We start from the raw sequence: 19342 nt of genomic DNA on the forward strand, positions 1-19342 counted from the left end.
GCGCTGTTTATCTTTGTTTTATGTGCTTGTGTGTTGAGGACAACAAGCCCCTATTAGCGCTCCTACAGTATTTTTACTGGTTTTTTCTATTTCCGTCCCTGTGTCTGTGCCGTGCCGGTATGGTGCATACAACTCTGTCAGCATAATTAAACCTTATAAAGAAGACAAGTAGTGTTGCCTTTGGCAACCAATCAGTTTCTACCTATCATTTTATAGAATGTGCTAGATAAATAATAGCTAGAATCTGATTGGTTGGTATGGGTAACTTCTCTAATTGTCCTCTTTAAAAAGTTTGATAAGTCTCCTAAACTGGCAAAACATATCTCAATATCCTAGACCAGTGGTTCTCAAACTCGGTCCTCAGGACCCCACACAGTTCACGTTTTGTAGGTCACTTAGCAGGTGCACAGGTGTATTCATTACTCGCTTACACATTTAAAAAGATCCACAGGTGGAGCTAATTTTTCCCCTTGTGATTCTGTGAGGAGACCTGGAAATCATGCACTGTTTGGGGTCCTGAGGACCGAGTTTGAGAACCTGTGCCCTAGACCCATTTAGATGATCAGGACTAAACTGGGACATCGTTGAAACATGTGCCAGCAGGCACTGACCAATGGAAGTGAGTAATGTGATCATTCAGTGTCTATGGGGTCTATGATAAGTCTGTGATAAGTGCCAGCCAATCAGCTTCCAACTGTAATTTTTCAAACACAGCCTGTGAGATGACAGTTGAGAGATGATTGTCTGGCACCTTATCACTTTCTTATCACTTTTCACTCTGTCACTTATCACTGCTTAGTACATAGACCCCTTTGTTACTTGTGCACGGTCATCTGCCTCTGTAATGCGGCCCGACGGGGACCAGTCGCCTGCGCTAATTGCGGAATGCCCGGGTATTAATGTGCGTCACCAACTATGTCCTTGCAGAGAAACTTTTTTTCTTTATCACTACTGAATTGTGCACTGAATGATTTAAGAGCTGCAAATGATTTCCTGTAATCTGTCCTTCAAGCGTTTCTAATCCTGTACATCTTATATTCTACGAGATCGCTTTATCCCCCCCTCCATCGCACTGCCGTGTAAAAAGGGAATTTAGGGTCTCTAAAAAAAAACGTGTGATAAAATGAGTAATGGGACGGCAATCCATCTAATTACCCTTTATTCCAGATGTACAATTCATCTTTTACTCCTCTTACAACCGAATCCTTATTTTACGAAGGTTAAGGAAGTAGCAGAACATAATTTATCATTTTATTATCTGTTGGAGGCTGAGAATGTTCTAACTTGGACTGATTTAATGCTACTCTAAAGAAATAGTATTCATAACTTTAGCTGGAAACACAGTTCTAAGTAAATGTGGTATTTTATTTATTTTCTTTAGAAGAGGATGTATTAAATGAGAGACAGAACACTGATGTAAGGTTGGCCATCGGCCATTAATGGTTAATAGCTATTGATGGTTTGACACTGATTGTTTATGATTCCCCCCCCCTCCACCCAGCGCCGGAGGGCACAGAGATTAGCTCCACATCCAATATGCCCCACAAAGCTCCACCACTTTCCTTGATTGGCTTGCCACCCACCAAGTCTCACCTCCACCAATGGCCTGGTGCCCTGTCAATGGTTTCCTGCCATCGATGTAAACCACTGATGGCACCACAGATGGTGGATCCTTTGATAGCTTGATGTTAAACTGAGCTGTGGGATATTATGTAGGGGACTATCCCCCAAATCTGGCACCGCCCATGGGAGTGGCTAGCCTTGGCATAAGGTTCTCCTCCAAATTCTTTCCACAGCTCTATGTTGAGTGTGAGTGGCAAGTCTTATCCAAGAAGTAGGTTACTTACATATATATAATTATATATGTTGAGGCAGCAGCAGGAGAGATGGATTAAGAGAGGAGGGGGACGTATGCAGCCCACAAGCAAGGCCCCACCTCTCTCCCATTGGCGCATGCATCCAATACCGATATGCACATGGTGTGACGTATCTGAAGAGGTGTCCAACTCAAAAACATAAGTATCTGCACCAGATATACGTCAGGGAGAAAAGTGTGTATACGCCCCACAATAGCATAGACATGCGGCTTGACAGTGTCAGCTATAGAAATTAAACTCACACTACCCTATTTGTATACAATATAATAATGTCATGAATTGTCACATAAGCAAGATAAATGATCGTCTGAACTTATAACTGATTACCACTTGAAATTTAGTGGCGAACTCCCCGAAATCCAGACGGTTCCGTAATATCGGTACCTATGACATGACACTTCCATATCTTCATATCTTTAATGTTGCGGAAACATTGACATCATTATTTGTAAATATTACAAAGGGCCAGATGCAGAGACGGACGAAATACCGATGTTTACTTATTTATGCAGTTGAGCGATTATTGGTGATCTGTGCATGCGTCAAGGTACATTGCCGACGGCAGTCGCAGCGATAATTTGTCCGCGGTGTGACACTCGGGGTGTGGCGACAAAAACGCAGGTGTGTCGCGACCAATTTGGGAGCATGTCTCCAACTGAAACTGCGATCCCATACACAGTTGCAAATGCTCCGGCACCTCAGTTCTGGCCGCCATTCTGAGTAACCATACGGTTACTCGGCTGATCTGCGACCGAAGCTGCGTCATTGTACGCAGTCGCTTGGAGTTGCGCATCTGCCAGTGGGCATCTCAATACAAATCCCGGCGGCTGCGACATTTGCATATATTTGCACAGCCGACGTGTACAAATTCGCAGCCGCAGTGGCATTAGCGCAGATCTCGGAATCAGGCGCACTGTACCTAGTGGTAACTTATTTTGCTTCAGTTTCTATTAAAAGCTGCTTTTGCTCAGATGTGTGTACAACAAAGGGCTTTTTGCAAGATCTATGTATTTATTTAGTTGTTTCCCATCTAATAAAAAATATCGCATTTCTTTATTCGCAGTGAAGAAGACTTGGCGGGCGTCATTCGGGATATAACCCTCTGCTGAGAAGACATGTGCGCACTTCCCCAGGTATCTGTGTTTCCGTTATATACAGGAACAGCTAATTACACTAACATACGGCGCTGCGCTGTGTGATTTATATCGGCAGATATTTACCTTCAACACTTTTAATGAGATATCTCATATTGGCACAAATGCAGACGGGCGGCTTTAATCCAGAATGATGTTACAGGGTTTTTTTTCTGCTGGCAGATGACTGAGGGGTCTAGGAGACAAGAGGGGTCTAGTTACTAAGCAGTGTTAGGAGACAGAGTGAAAAGTGATAAGAAAGTGATAAGGTGCCAGCCAATCAGCTCCCAACTGTCATCTCACAGGCTGTGTTTGAAAAATTATAGTTGGGAGCTGATTGGCTGGCACCTTATTACTTTCTTATCACTTTTCACTCTGTCTCCTAACACTGCTTAGTAAATAGACCCCTTAATTAGGGTGGGCTGATGGTACACATGAGTGTACGTCATACTTGCCGACAATCAGCTCCAGCCTTCCGGGAGGGAGCTGATTGCCGGCTAACAGCGGGGGGGGGGGGGGGGGGCGGGGGCGGTCATTGGGGGCGGCCAGCCAGTTGGTGGTACATTGGGGGTGGAGCTGGGGGCGGAGCTGCACGATCGCGTCATCGTGGCTCCGCCCCTCTTCAATGCCGTTATTTTCAGCAGTGTGAAGCAGGGGGCGGGGCCGCGATGATGCGATTCAGCGCGAATCGCGTCACCAGCTCCCCCGCTGCAGGGGTTTCTAGTCTTTTCAGGGGGGAGGACGGGAGGGTCGTGGGCTTCCGGGAGGCTTGCCTGCCTTTCCAGGGTGCCGGGAGCGGCACCCGAAAATCGGGAGGCTCCCGGCCAAATCGGGAGGGTAGGCAAGCCTGGTGTACGTGAATGCAGGAAATAAAGAAAAAGTGCTTTTATTGTAGGGATCAATGTTCCCTACTGCACCGCTATTTCCCTTTCATACCCTACAACATCCAGAATTAAAGGTTTCATTTGCACGTACCCTACCTTAGAAGATGGTCCTATTTGTCTTAAAATATCTGAAAGATATATTTCAACTAAGTTTTGTGTTTAAGCCAAATTAGAAAACTTTTTTTCCTTTCATCATTGATCTCAGCGTGAGCTTTCATTAGACAGTATTTGTCTATTCAAAGAAAGCTCTGAAGTAATATTTCCACAAAGGGAAGCAGGGAGGGAGACTCACCTCTGGGGAGCGCGGAGCGACATGCAAATAAGATGGCTTTGTCTATGCTGATGTCAATTATTTTCCAGGGATATCTGTTGACTGATATATAGGCAGCTTTTGAAACATCACCAAAGGTAACAGCGCAGATTGGAAATCCAATAAACGCAGAAATCCATCATCTGACGCAGCCACTTTAATTGCTCGAGGAGAGGATAAGTTAATAGATGTAAACCATCGAATCTGCAGCCTTTTCGGGTTGTCGGTGTCGGTAATCTGGAAATCCTGGCATGTGCCTGAAGCACTGATCTATATATAACTTTAATGTGCTCGTCTGGGCTCCAAAACTTTTATTATTTAAAAAAGACTGTACAGCTGTATTGCTCCCTGACCTGTGTTTTATAGCCTGACCGCAAGTGCATCTCTGCTTCAGAGATTATCGCTCATCTACCATAATCGCAGACGAGCGATTATCGGTGGTCTGCGCACGTATCTGCGTCAAATTTCATTACCGATGTCGCCTGCAGTGTGGATTTATTCACAAAGTGATTTACAGGCAAGGACCGCGTTGTGGTTCGCAACGGCTGGCGGAGACTCAAAAGCAGATGTGTCGCAGACTTTTTGGGGGGCATGTCCCTGTCTGGGAGTGCGATCCTGTATGAGGTAAAATGGCTCCCGGTCACTGGATAGCGGGGAGAGTCTCTGGGGGCAGACCGGTATCTCCTGGAGTGCTGAACACGCCTCCGGAGTGATGTAACAAGGAGTGTGCCGCTAGGCCACATCCATTCATGTGCGGCCACGCCCCCTTCCCGGTGTGGGGTTTCTATTTGTCACACTGAGGACCTCATTCAGAGTCGGTCGCAAGCGCCCATTTGCTCCCAACCGACTCGATGGTTAGTACTGTGCACGCACAGCGGCTGCACTGCGCGTGCGCAAGCCCCGAAGCGACAGAGAAACTCTCTTGCTCCGGAGCTCGCTACCAAAGAGGCGGCTGTCGATGTTGATCGACAGCTCACCCCGTTTGGTAGGCGGGCCGGGGGGGTGGTTTCCAAAACGGAGGCGTTCCTTAACGAACGCCTACCGTTTTGTGGGCGGCCACACTGACATCATCAGTGATGTCAGTGGGGAGCTTCCTGCTTCATCAGAGCAGAAAGCTCCCTGGGGCTTACGAGTGCCCAGACCCAACCTTAGGGTCTGGTCGTAAGCCCCGATGGTCGCGATGGTGTTCACCATCGCGACCATCAACCTGGTCGGTCGTTAAGCTGTGGGTAGTAACCCACAGCTTAGAGATCGACAATGAGGCGGTCGATCAGGATGCAAGCGGCCGCCCTGATTCAGAGCGACCGCTTGCAACTAACGAACGCCTCTGGATGAGGTCCTGAGTCTCATCGTCCTTAGTGACGCCACTGCCTCAGTCCCTATCTGTGTACTACCTGACACTCAATAGCGAGACACAGAGTCTGTGGGGGAGCTATTTGCGATATAACTAGACTGAGTAAAACTTTGTGCAATCCTGTTGAAAAGCAATTTTGCGGAACGTAGTGTAAAGCCCTTTTTTTGGGGGGGCAATGTTTAGAAATAGAACCCGATGTGCAGGGTTCAGAATACAACAGATAAAGGATTTAGCATTCAGCTCAGGCAGATCTGCTGTCTGCTTCCTGAAGCCCAGAGCTCAGTGTTTCCCTGCACAATTTTATAAGTCTTCACTTCTCTATTTTTTCCAATTTTATCCTTTTTCTTTTATTTTATGCCGCTACTGTTTTCTTTTAATACATACCTAGAGAGGAATAAGGGCGTCCAATAAATTGCAGCCAGCTTTATGTAATACATATACGGGGGGAAGGAGAGGTGAGCTGAGTATGAACAGCCTCACAAAATCCGGATAAGTCCTTGTCTAGTACTAACAATGTATTTGTACTGAGCCATGATAACCAGTCAGCCAATAGCTTTTATCTGTCTAATTGTAGTTAGTGTCTGATTGGTTGCTATGGCTTCATGAAAATTGTGCACCTTTTTGCAACACCAGAAAGCGATTCCTAGGGGGTATATTTACTAAAGTGCGAGTTTTTAGAGGTGTTGTTGCCCATAGCAACCAATCAGATTCTACTTATCATTTATCTAGCACCTTCTAGAAGATAATAGATAGGATCATTAGTAAGTATACCCCCTATTGTAATAAGGGTCATTATGAAAAAAGTGCTGGTCTGTGAGTGCTTCATTAGCGTAACTACAACTGGTGGGTGCTGAGAGGGGCGCCCTGGTATATACAATGGGGTATAGCCAAAACTATGCCACTGCTAAAATGCTGAAATTTGACATGGTGACCCTGATTGTGCCTATTGTCCACCTCCACCATCGAAGGTCGACCCTCAGTAAAAAATAGCTGAGCCATTCGCTGTGCACCTGCGCTGTACATGTACACACCATACTGTACATGTGCAGACCGCGGCCGTAATTAGCCATTGGGGTTCAGCCACTGATGTTCACAATGGGTAGCCTCCCATTGATGGTGAAACTAGACACCAGACCATCGATGGTTGCTAACAATTCATGGTCGATGGCCAAGCTTGCCAGCGCATTTCAAGATCACACTCAGTTTGCAAAAGTAAGAGTGTAACATCATAAAACAGAAAGAATTGCTTTTGCCCTGGAATGTTCCAATGGAATGGGTATCAAATATCGGCGGCTGTTTAGCCGGTTCAGATCCCGACTAGAGAAGCCCGACAAGACAAGATCCCGACTAGGGACCGTATTCAATTAGAGGCGAAAAGTCGGAAAAGTTTTACCTGTCCGACTTTCCGCCTCTTTCGCCTTTTTCAGAGGTGAAAACTTTCCGTGCGCGTCCCTGCTTTTTGTCCTATTCAGTTCCAAAACAGGCGAAAATGGAATGCAGGCGAATGCGGAACAGGCGGAAAGTACTGTCAGAATTGGGGAAATCAGTCTATACCCTAAAAAACATATGCACTTACATAGGGACTCAGTGTAGATGTACTAATAGCCCTAATAAAAGTATTTGGGGTACTTAAGTAGTTTAAATAGCTTCTTATTAGCATATTTGCACAAGTGGTGAAGAATGGCATAAAGCAGTAGTTTTTGGTGAAAATAAGTAGTCCTGGCAAATTTGGGGTACTTGAAAATGGGTGCTAGCATGTAAACCATCCCCTTTTTAACCCTCCTTTAGTGGTACTGTACCTAACCCTAAAACTCCCGGGGGGGTGCCTGACCCTAACCTCCCCCAGTGGTGCCTAACCCTCCCTCCCCCTAGCCTAACCCTAACCATCCCCGGGAGGTGCCTAACCCTAAGTCCCCACAAGAGTCCCTACACCTAACCCCCTCCCCCGTCCTTCTGCATTCCGGCATCGGGGTTAAGATAGACGTCGGTATTTCGACACCTATCTGAAGTCCCCCTTCGGGCTTTAGCCGTCGGGATATAGACCGGTGGCATCTAATCCGCCGGTCCATTAACTCAGGGTTGCCGACATTTAGCTCCCTCCTTCTGAGAGGGAGCTGCTGTCGGGCAACCACACGGGGGGAGCCTCGCGGCAAAAATGGGGCCTGCCGCTTCAGAAAAGGGGGCGTGGCTCGGAGAATGACATGCCACTGGGCATTAATGGCATTGTGATTCAGGGGGCGGGGCTAAGATGATGCGAGTTAGCACAAATTGCGTCACCGGCCCCCTGCTGCTGTGGTTTATGTAGGTGGGTCGCTGGGGCCGGGAGGCTTGCCTGCCTTTCCGGGGGGGCGGGAGCGGCACCCGATTTTCGGGAGGCTCCCAGACGAATCGGGAGGGTAGGTAAGTATGTATTAACTACATCCCTGTTGCAATGATTGGGTGCTGCTGTGATGTAAGCCAGGACACGCTGGGACTTGTAGTTTCACAACAGCTGAGTCAGACTAGCATGGATAGAATTAGATCTCCTCGTCCCCCGTACCCCCAGATAGTCCTACCGTCAGGCTGATGCATGTACTCAGAGAATACAAAACAAAGTGTAAATTTCTGTGTCATTCAGCATCTGACAGAAAGTGTATTACATGTCATTCAGCATCAAGACGACGCAGGCCCATGTCAGCCTTTATTATTGCACAAAGAGATGGAGCGCGGATGAGCAATAACAGCCATAGGTTTCTTTACGATCACTAAAAGCGCAGAGAGACTAGAAATACCAGCAGTAGGAGATAAAATAGGGCAAAGTAATTATTTCTGTATTATTTACACCTTAATGATGTGCCGCAAGTGCCTTGGTGAGAGGTAAAGGGCGGTGCGATGCATCCCGCCACCGGCGTTAGTTACACCCGTATGCATGAAGAAAATCACCAAGGACACCTCTCTCGGTAAGAGCGGCCCTTTGCGAATGAGGCACTTCCGGGTTTATGACCCAGAAGCATCCTTGCCTAGATTCAGCTCCCTCCTTCCGGGAGTGAGCTGAATGTCTGAGCACAGCGGGGGGCGTGGACGGGTTATGATGTGGCATTGGGGGTGCGGCCGTGCGATCGCGTCACTGTAGCTCCGCCCACAATGCAGAAAATATTGGCATTGTGAAGCAGGGGGCAGGGCCACAATGATGCGATTCTGTGCGAATTGCGTCACTGGCCCCCTTCGCTGCGGGGGTTTCTGTAATTAACGTGGGGGTCAGGCGGCAGCCGGGAGGCTTGCCTGCCTTTCTGGGGGGTCAGGGGGGGGCACCCAATATTTGGCAGGCTCCCGACCAAATCAAGAGGGTAGGCAAGTCTGCCCAGAAGTCCCTCTCGTGTCATTCTATAAGAAGATGGCGTTACCCACCGCATCTAAGTCACATCGCATTCGGGGGCTTGGTGCTTTAAGAGAAATGTGGTCAACCCCGAATTTTGGGTGTTTGACCGTATTTCTCCCGTTGTTGCATTCTGTTCAAAGTGAGAAGTTGTACAAAGCAACCAATCAGCTTCTAATTGTCTTTATCTAGCACAGTTTTATACAGTGGCCACGCCCCCTGGCAGCATGGCCACTCCCCATTCCCATTCACACACAGCCGTTGACCTGATTAGAAAGTGCTGAAAGTTGGGGGTTATGTGAGCATGAGGCATAACGTAATGATGTCAGTGGTTCCCCATGAATGAATCGGCTGCAGTCACATGAATATTGATTCAGCTCATAAAGCGACTTCACACAAAATTGATGCATGTAATAATAATACACTCAAATTCAGGATTAATTTAAGACCTAATTGATTAACCAGTATTTTAGCCAAAAATCCCAAAAGAGTTCCCTGTAATGATAGGGGCGGTTATAAATGGCTAGACCGTCAGACGTTGATGTAACATCTCTATTTCTGCACAGTTCTTTTCTAAAGGCCACTTCTAGGCGGCTGAGAGTCTCGTGTAGGAGCGCACATTGATGTGTGTTGGCTAAACCAGCTTCAGTAGACGACCAGGTGCGAAACCAAAGCACTTTGTGGTGTTCTCCCTGGTTACTTGATAAATAACCATCATTGTGTGTATACTTGCCTACTTTTTTTATCTCCTCTCCAGGAGAAGCTCGGGGAGGAGAAGCAGGTGGTTTGCGACAGGGGCCTGACTGTTCGCGCCATGAAGCCCTGCCCCCTTTACTGCAAATTGGCGCGATTGTAGTCAATTTAAATAGGGGGTGGGGCTAAATGACGTGATTATTGAAGAATCGCGTTATTAAGCCCCACCCCCTACATGGGGACCTGCGATCACCGCGGAAATTCTCCCCATTCTGCCCGCTTCACTAGGAATTGGGCAGAATGCGGGAGAAATGCCTACTCTACCGGGGGTGCGGGGGGTTACCCGAAAAATCGGGAGCCCCCCGCGACTTGCGGGAGAGAAGGCATGTATGGTGTATGCGTCAGGATGCATCTAGGGCAGTGGTATCAAACTCGGGCCCTCCAGCTGCTGTGGGCATACATATCCCAGCATGCCCTGCCACAGTTTTAACATGCTTTAATATGAAAACTCTGGCAGTGCATGCTGGGATGTGTAGTTCCACTTCAGCTGAAGGGCCCGAGTTTGACACCACTGATCTAGGGTATATTTTGCAGCACTTCACCCAGGGGATGTTTGAGAGAGCAGGAAGCCCATGTACGGGTCCCCTCCTCTCCAGATCTCCAGGAACCTATGTCCATGTTCCTAGTGACTTCTCTACTGTGCATGTACAAATTTCTGGGAACTTGGCACCAATTATAGTTATGCCAATGACCTTACCTAGGGGACTAATCATTATCTCTTAATTTCTACAAAAGTAGGTGAAAATTAACATTTTCTCCTACTTTTGTAGAAATTCGGTATCGGGGCCATTCATTATAAAGGTAACGCAGGAGATATTATGATTATCCCCTGCTTACCTTTCAGTCACAATCTGTCCTGCTGGGACCTAAATTCATCAAGCTCCGAAAATACCACAATTTCTGAACTTAATACCGTGAACCTTCGCCATCTTCAGAGGTTTGATCGCATTTTCCATATGCACCAGCGAAGCTTTACGGAGCTTGGATCCGATAGGCTCCCTCCCAGGGTCCCCCGCGGCTCGCGCATGCACTGGTCATAAACCCGGAAGGCCCAACACCACAAAGGAGGACAGTCCTTATCTAGAGAGATGTTATTTGCTAAAATCTTCATGTATGCGGGTTGGCATGCATGCGATGATTGGTCGGGACGCACGATGCTTTCTGCGCATGCATGAACTCAAGTTCTAATTTTCACTGATACAAATGGTGATGGGGAATGCAGGGATCTTCTGTCTCTGCGTTGGAGAATTGTTGAATCCACCTCTGATACTCGCAGCGAGTTGGATACTTCATTTTTGTGCCCCCGATATATAATAGCCTCCCAGTTAATATGCTTACAGTCAATATGTCGACAGGAGAATGCCAACAGTATAATGCCAACATGGTTTTTAATGTCAGTTAAAGCATTTCAACCAAGCCGGCAATATAACTACAAACGTGATCATAGAGCATCATGTTTAAAGCTGTCATTCATCTTCAACACTCCAGCAGGCCATGTTTTAGGGATTTCCCAGTGAACTGTCCTACTTACCAGCATCAGTAATTATCCCCCACGTTCCCATGGACAGAAAACATGACAATATGAACAGTAGGGAGTTGTCGGGGAACAGAGACAAGAAACCCGGCCCAAGAGGATAAAAAAAACAACCAATTATTTCGACGTTCTTCTGTCCCTGTCTGGTAGATTCCAGAATTCTACATACGATTTTTTTTATTGTCTTAGAGGAAACTCGGTTCCTGTGTCAAGTCTGATAGGGAAGAAAGCTGGATACATCTTCAGGGACTTGTTCTGTGTAAGAAAAAGTGCTGAGGACTCAGTTTATTTTATTTATGTTCGGGTTTCTCCCTGTGCGCTACGCTCGCCTGGAAGTTAATAAAGTGCTATTTTTGTTTCCATTTGTTCAGTAGATGTAGCGAGGAGACGAGCGCTAATTTTCTTATCACAGCTCTCGGATGTTCTTCAGGGCTCGTATCCGCTAACGACCACCTTAAAAGTAGGATGAATGCTTTATTTTAAGCTCATTCACACCATTTATGTTTGAAACTATTAACACTTAGGGGCTCATTCTGAATTGGCCATAGCCACGCAGCCTGCTTGCTTGGTCATACTAATGCGATCATCAGCCCTGCCCACTGTCTCTCTGTCTGTAGCCGACAATATTAGTAGATTAGAAAAATTAATCTGAAACAGGCGTCCCTTCTGCGCAATTCTTGCCTATTGGCACGGAACGGGGAAGGGGGGGGGGTAGTGAGAGCATACCCACCAACTATACAGATTTAGCCGGTACAGTACTGTTTTTTAAAGGTCTGTACCTGCAAACTGGGGCTGTACCATTTTGTACCGTGTGGGTACAATCTCCCGAATTCTTTAGCAGCTCTGCTGGGACACAGGACTCCCGCAGCGCTGCTGAGTGACAGGCGGCTCCGCTCCGTCCTCCGTGGGTCTCTGCAGTGCAGTCAGCAATCACGTAATCACGCCAGCGCCGGTGTACAGAAGTCAGACTGTTAAACCAGCCAGCGCCAGCTGCCTCCAGCCCACATGTACAGGACTCGTGGACACGCCCCTTTATCTGTAACCACACCCCCTTTTGTATGTGGCCACACCACTGTCCCGGATTTTTCCTGTGAAATGTTGGCGGGTATGTGAGAGCCGACGGCACATGCACGGTCGCACTGTCAAGCTCTGTCCCTGCATGCTTGATATATCCTTGCGATGTATTCAAATATCGCATTATGAATCCTACCAATATTATCACATCCGCATCTAAGACCCGTATTCAATTTGAACCGAGCCGTGTTAACTTAACGCGGCCCGGACTTAACGCCGACCTCGCCTGTTTTGTAGGAGTTAAAATATCGCGCGCGTGCTCGCTTTACCCCGTATTCAATTTGAAAGTAGGCGTCAACGGCACCCGGCGGTACTGTAACAAGCGGAAAGTACTGTCAGATTTGGGGAAATCAGCCTGTCACCCCCCAAAAGATGCTCTGACATGGGGGTTAGCTATGGTACCCCCTGATTTGGCTTGCTGAAGGTATTCTGTGTTTTTAACTGCTAAATAGCGTTTTTCTATACGTGGTGCAGAATAGTATTCAGGAGTATTTTTTCCAGAAAATAAGTTATCCCAGCAAATTTGGGGTACTTGAAAATGGGGGTCAGCATATTTTAAAGTTGAAAAAGTGAAGTTGAAAAATCATGAAAAATCCACCTGCCGCAATCAAAAAAACACTTGGGGCATACTTAGGCAAGTTCGCTAGTTTTTAACTTTGTACCCCAACATTTTTTTTTTGCCCCCTTTTTCAAAGTCATTTTTTTGGGGTGTCCTTAAGTTTTTTTAAAAATTTTTTTGACACAGATTACCTTTGGGGACTGTGTGAAGGCTGCAGGGGGGTTCCCGAAACATTGCACCCCAAAACCCCAATTCTGCACTTTTTTCTGCCTCCCATTCATAGGCGATACTTTACCACCTATTACATTGCATTGACTGCCTAGGCAGAAAGTCTTTCAAATTGAATACAGGGTAAAACCAAAACAGACGATAGTGACGTCATCAGCGGTAACTTAACGTGGATCCGGACTTAACGCTTCAAATTGAATACAGGCCTAAGATTCGAATTGTGATTAATAGAGCCCAAAGCTTGGTGGTGGGATTATCTGCTAGGGGGCACCAGCCAAAATCTTGCCTAGGGCAAATCACATTGGTTAGGGCCGGCTCTGCATTGCCGCATCATAGTGCTTAATAAAATAAAGACGTGAAATAAACACTTTGCGTTTGATACAGATTTTAGTAAATTGGATGCACGTTACTGAAAAGAAGGCAGGGAAATAATGCGTATTCTGGTCTGTAGGCAGAGCTCTGCTCTGCGCAGAGTTGCGTCCGCCTCTACGTGTGTAGCATATGCACCTGGTTTTCTACTAGTCACCTTCTTTCTGGTCCTAAGTGTAGATTCAATCAAAATGCGTGTGACTCAGCCTTGTTTGTACTGGTGTGCGTCCATTTTCTGAGCTTACACAGGGCGAATATGTGTAGGATACACTCCACATATGGGTGCACTGCGTTCATCTCTGCTTCAGCCCGATAAAGTTCTGTGAAAAATAAATGAAGAAATATGTGAGCAGAATTATATTGTGTTATTATGCTATTGTCTGACTGTTATGTATGGGGTCAATCGTCTATGATGTTATATTCATAAAGTTAATTGAATTTTATTGAAAAGTATTGAATGTGTAACCTTGTCCATTTCCTATTATTGTCTGAAATATTGACATGTGTAATTATTCCCTTTTATAAATGACCTACCACTAATGGGTGTTAACTATTTTTAGGTATAAATGCATTTTTATCACACCTTCTAATGCATTACTCAAATAGGTGTTGCTGTAATAGTTTTATAATAAGAATTAGTGCAAATGAATGTCACTCAAAGTCTCCCCCATTTGATTGGGTTACAGCTGAGGTGGAGTAGTGTATTCTCTTCTAAATCTGTCTCTCTATAAACCTTCATCTCCTTCATTTGATTTTAAACCATTTTAATATTGGGGCTACTATAAATATAGGCTAAGAGTGAAATCATTGGGGGGGCGATTCAATTCAGAATAGAATTGCCCCCATTGTTGGGAATTAAAGATCTGCCATTTATTATGTAAATTGAGTGAAGCTGTGCAATGCATCAACAATAAAAAGCAATAAAAAAATATTTCCTGGGACAGGTCTTTAGAACATGGGACAATCCTTAAAAATTAGGAACAGTAGAAAACATTGCACCATTTTAATAAATGAGATGCTTATTGGGTTTAAGCGGTCATAACTTGCCTCCTAACATCACAGCACCTCCCCCCGCGCGGGACACTGTGTCCAGGGGCGTATTTATAATGGGTGCGGAGTAGCGCTACACAAACGCCTGGAAAATGGCTGCGGCGGCCATTTTCCTGGCATTTTGAGCATGCGCAGTAGGAAATCACTGGAAAAATGTCTGCCACTTTCCATTTTCCCGGTGACATGCGCATGCGCAGAAGACTCCGGACACACTCTAGTGCCCGGAGTCTACTGCTGCTGTCAGTTCGCTGACGGCAGCGGGGAGAGAGGAGGGGCTCCTGTACGGGGAGTGAACACGGGCACCATCCTCTCTTAATACGCCCCTGACTGTGGCTTGCTGGTGGGACAGTGGTTGAAAAGTGGGACTGCCCCACCAAAGACGGGGCGGTGGGGGGTATGGTCATAGTTTAATGCACCATAGTGCATTAAACTACTTACTTACAGTGCAACTATTGTATATTTTTTAGAAACCACACCATTTAACTATTTTTCACTGTACCCTTTATTGCTATTCATCACAGGGATGTGGGAGAGATTTTTTCAGATAAATGGTAGCATCCGGTAAGTAACGTACAAATTACTTACTACTTGCTGCACATTTGCCAACTCTTTCTGAATGTCAGGGAGACTTCCTGAAACAGTGTTGATCCTCCTTCCTCCATGAAGAGTCTACTAACCTCCAAGAGGCCTCGTCGGATGGGCGCAAGGCAGTGATGACATCATCACTCTCTAGCTACTGTACATTGAGGACATACCGGGCAACTCTGTGACAATGGTAGATTGTTGTATCTCCCTGAAATGTGTTTTTAAAGGTAGGCACATATGACTTAATGTAATTAGTTTTTGGCTTTAGCGCCTCCTTGTATGTATGTACCACTATCATTAAAACGAACTTATCCCAGGTATATACAGCATTTAAGCCGTGGTTCAAATTAATTGCAAACTATTTGCAAGAGATGTTCCATATCCTAAAAACGTAGAAGACACGAGGGCCTGATTCAGAGCCGGACGCTCTGACCAGAGCGCTCGCTCTGAATCAGTGCTCTCCTACCTTAAAATGGAGCGGCCTCCTGGCCGCTCGCATAGCTGTGGGTGACCACCCACAGCATATGCGAGTGGCCAAAAAGATGGTCGCAATGGTCAAGACCATCGCGACCATCGGGCTTGCGACGAGACCCTTGTGGTAGGGTCTCATTGCCGCAAGCCCTGGAGTGATTTTGGCTCTATCAGAGCCAAAATCACTCCCATTGACATCACTAGTGATGTTAGTGGGGCCGGACTCAGACGGTAGGCGTTCCCATTGGAACGCCTCCGTCTGGCAACCACGCCCCCGGCACGCCCACTAAAGGGGGCGTGCTGTCAGTCACCATCGACAGCACACCCCCTTTAGTGCAAGACCCATAACGACGGCTTGGCTGTCGTTATTTGGGTCTCGCGCATGCGCACGACGGAGCTCTCTCCGTCATACGCATTGGGGGAACATCGACCCGCTTGCGTGCGTCCTGCGCTTGCGAGCGGGTCTGAATGACCCCCAGAATCAGTATTGGTTTTGTTTTAGCCCAATTAACCCACTGTTCATCCGCTAAAGCTTTTCCACTTACATAAGGTCCCTGAGGGTCGCGATACCAGCCACCAGGGCAGACTGTGTTAGATTAACAGTGATAACATTAAACTTATGAATGCAATTGAGACTTTTAATATTCAACATTTAATATCTCTCAGTTCTTCAATATAAATTATATTAGCAATTAGGACCTAAAGCTACTCCATTGCATATGCATGGAATGATTACGGAAAACAATATATCAACAGTTCTTTAAGGCAGAAGTTGCAGAGGTACTGTACAGGTTATTGTTCATTAATCATTCATTATGTAAAATGTAATTGGATTTGGAACATTTGTTATGGGCATATTTGAGAAGTCAAGGTAGATTATCTTTACAAGTAATTATTGAATTTTAGTTTATAAATAGATTTCGTAAGGCCTGATTGATGCAGCCGTTGAAATTATAATTTTTTTTAATTTACAATAATATATGATGTAGTAATTGATTATTATGTTCATGCAGAGGAAATATGAAATAATGACTCTATAAATGAGCGTATTTGATGATTTGTACATGTAACTAAGGAATATATTCAGGCTTAATGTATAATGGTCATAACGTGCGTTGATTAGATTTTTTAATAACTGTAAGTGAATTGTTTTCTGGCCTAGCTGAGTGAGAACAAAAGTGCCTTATTCATTATGAGAAATGAAACAATGTATCAGCATTAACACTGACCACACATGCTGAGATACCACTGGACAGAAAGGCAAATGACCCTAATATTGCGCAGTGAATTATTAATCTCCCCCCTACCAAAGGCAGACGTCTTAAAACCCCACCCACAGTCAGAGCACTCCAAATACTCACAGGCATAGTTCACCTAATCCTCACCACAGACATAGCTCACCAAATTCCCACCACAGGCATAGCTCACCCAATCCCCACCACAGGCATAGATTACCAAATTCCCACCACAGGCATAGCTCACCAAATCCCCACCACAGGCATAGCTCACCAAATTCCCACCACAGGCATAGATTACCAAACTCCCACCACAGGCATAGATTACCAAATTCCCACCACAGGCATAGATTACAAAATCCCCACCACAGGCATAGCTCACCCAATCCCCACCACAGGCATAGATTACCAAATTCCCACCACAGGCATAGATTACCAAATTCCCACCACAGGCATAGCTCACCCAATCCCCACCACAGGCATAGATTACCAAATTCCCACCACAGGCATAGATTACCAAATTCCCACCACAGGCATAGCTCACCAAATTCCCACCACAGGCATAGCTCACCAAATCCCCAACCACAGACATAGCTCACCAAATTCCCACCACAGGCATAGCTCACCAAATCCCCACCACAGGCATAGATTACCAAATTCCCACCACAGGCATAGATTACCAAATTCCCACCACAGGCATAGATTACAAAATCCCCACCACAGGCATAGCTCACCCAATCCCCACCACAGGCATAGATTACCAAATTCCCACCACAGGCATAGATTACCAAATTCCCACCACAGGCATAGCTCACCCAATCCCCACCACAGGCATAGATTACCAAATTCCCACCACAGGCATAGATTACCAAATTCCCACCACAGGCATAGCTCACCAAATTCCCACCACAGGCATAGCTCACCAAATCCCCAACCACAGACATAGCTCACCAAATTCCCACCACAGGCATAGCTCACCAAATCCCCACCACAGGCATAGATTACCAAATTCCCACCACAGGCATAGATTACCAAATTCCCACCACAGGCATAGATTACCAAATTCCCACCACAGGCATAGATTACCAAATTCCCACCACAGGCATAGCTCACCAAATCCCCACCCACAGCATAGCTCACCAAATTCCCAACACAGGCATAGATTACCAAACCCCCACCCACAGGCATAGCTCTCCATATACCTACCCACATGTATAGCAGCCTCTCCAAATCCCCCACCACAGACATAGCTCTCCACATCCCCAACCACAGGCAAGGCTCACCCAATCGCCAACCACAGGCATAGCTCTCCGAATCCCCACCCACAGGCATAGCTCATCAAATCCCCAACCACAGGCATAGCTCACCAAATCCCCAATCACAGGCATAGGTTACCAACTCCCCACCACAGCCATAGCTCACCAGATCCCCACCACAGACATAGCTCACCAAATCCCTACCCACAGGTATAGCAGACCCTCCAAACCCCCACCCACAGGCACAGCTCACCAACTCCCCAACCACAGGCATAGATCATCAAACCCCCACCCACAGGCATAACTCTCCAAAATCCCTACCCACAGGTATAGCAGCCTCTCCAAATCCCCAACTACAGTCAGAGCTCTCCAAATCCTTAATTAATAATAAATCCTTAATGGATACTTAATTGCCAAAGCAATTCCTCTGAAAAGCAGCTATCCCTGCGATCCCTAACACTGCACTTACCTACTCCGCCCGAGCCGGCCGACTGCGCATGCGTGACCTGAGTTCCATTTGATGGCCATTTCCACCATATTGTAACTTCATCAGGTCATACTGTACATTCCTAATCCATCCAAACCCTGCCCAAATCAAACCCTGCCCATGTTGAACAAGACTATGCCCCTTTCTCTTTGAGAGGCCACATCTATTTCTGTCACCAAAAATCATCTGATATATCCCGTATTTATACATAGCACCCAGCTGCATTGTGGGTGAAATAAACCTGAATTCCTTCCTATACAACATTATAAAATAGGTGGCTGGATAAAAGAAAATAAATGTAGCACAAAAAGGAAAATGAGAAAAAAATAAAAATAATAATAATAATTAACCAAAACAATATAAAACTATTTTGCCTCTATTAACATAAATAAATAGTTAAAAAGTTAAATTATTATAGTGCGAGTGAGCAAATTCACCGAACTAATCTGCACCGATAAGAAAACATATGTGAAAGGTCTCGCGAGACTGCCAGATATATTAGGAACATCTGTTTGGAAACCATGTTATGACTATGAAAGTAACTCATTACACTGCAGGGCTTAACTCGTCTACTAATAAGACTCCGCGGGACAGCCCGACCACCATGTGCCTGTGTGCACGGAGCAGATATCCAAGAACAGCAAGTGAATTAGAGTCCTAACAATTAGCTACATTCAGCACAGCACTCGTATTTGTGCCTGTAATAAATGTGCCTCAGTGCTCCGCCTAATGACGACTCGCCGTTGCATTATACAGGGGACTCACTAGCTGGTCATTATACTTCCGTCTTTTCATAATTCGCAGAACATCGTGTTATTAACTTGTCTA

The 19342-nt window shown here is 46.0% G+C and overlaps 1 protein-coding gene across 2 annotated transcripts in view; it reads left to right on the top strand.

Moving 5' to 3' along the window:
* DAB1 (DAB adaptor protein 1) overlaps window positions 1-19342 on the top strand; it is an 862015-nt gene that overhangs the window by 381531 nt on the left and 461142 nt on the right. For both annotated transcript variants that reach the window (XM_088447883.1, XM_088447885.1), the window contains exon 3: window positions 2941-3010. The gene's annotated coding sequence lies outside the window, so the exon portion shown is untranslated. The remainder of the gene's footprint in view (window positions 1-2940; window positions 3011-19342) is intronic.

This window comes from Taudactylus pleione, unplaced genomic scaffold (assembly GCF_031769625.1).
Source record: "Taudactylus pleione unplaced genomic scaffold, aTauple2 ptg000442l, whole genome shotgun sequence".
NCBI classification, from domain to species: domain Eukaryota; kingdom Metazoa; phylum Chordata; class Amphibia; order Anura; family Myobatrachidae; genus Taudactylus; species Taudactylus pleione.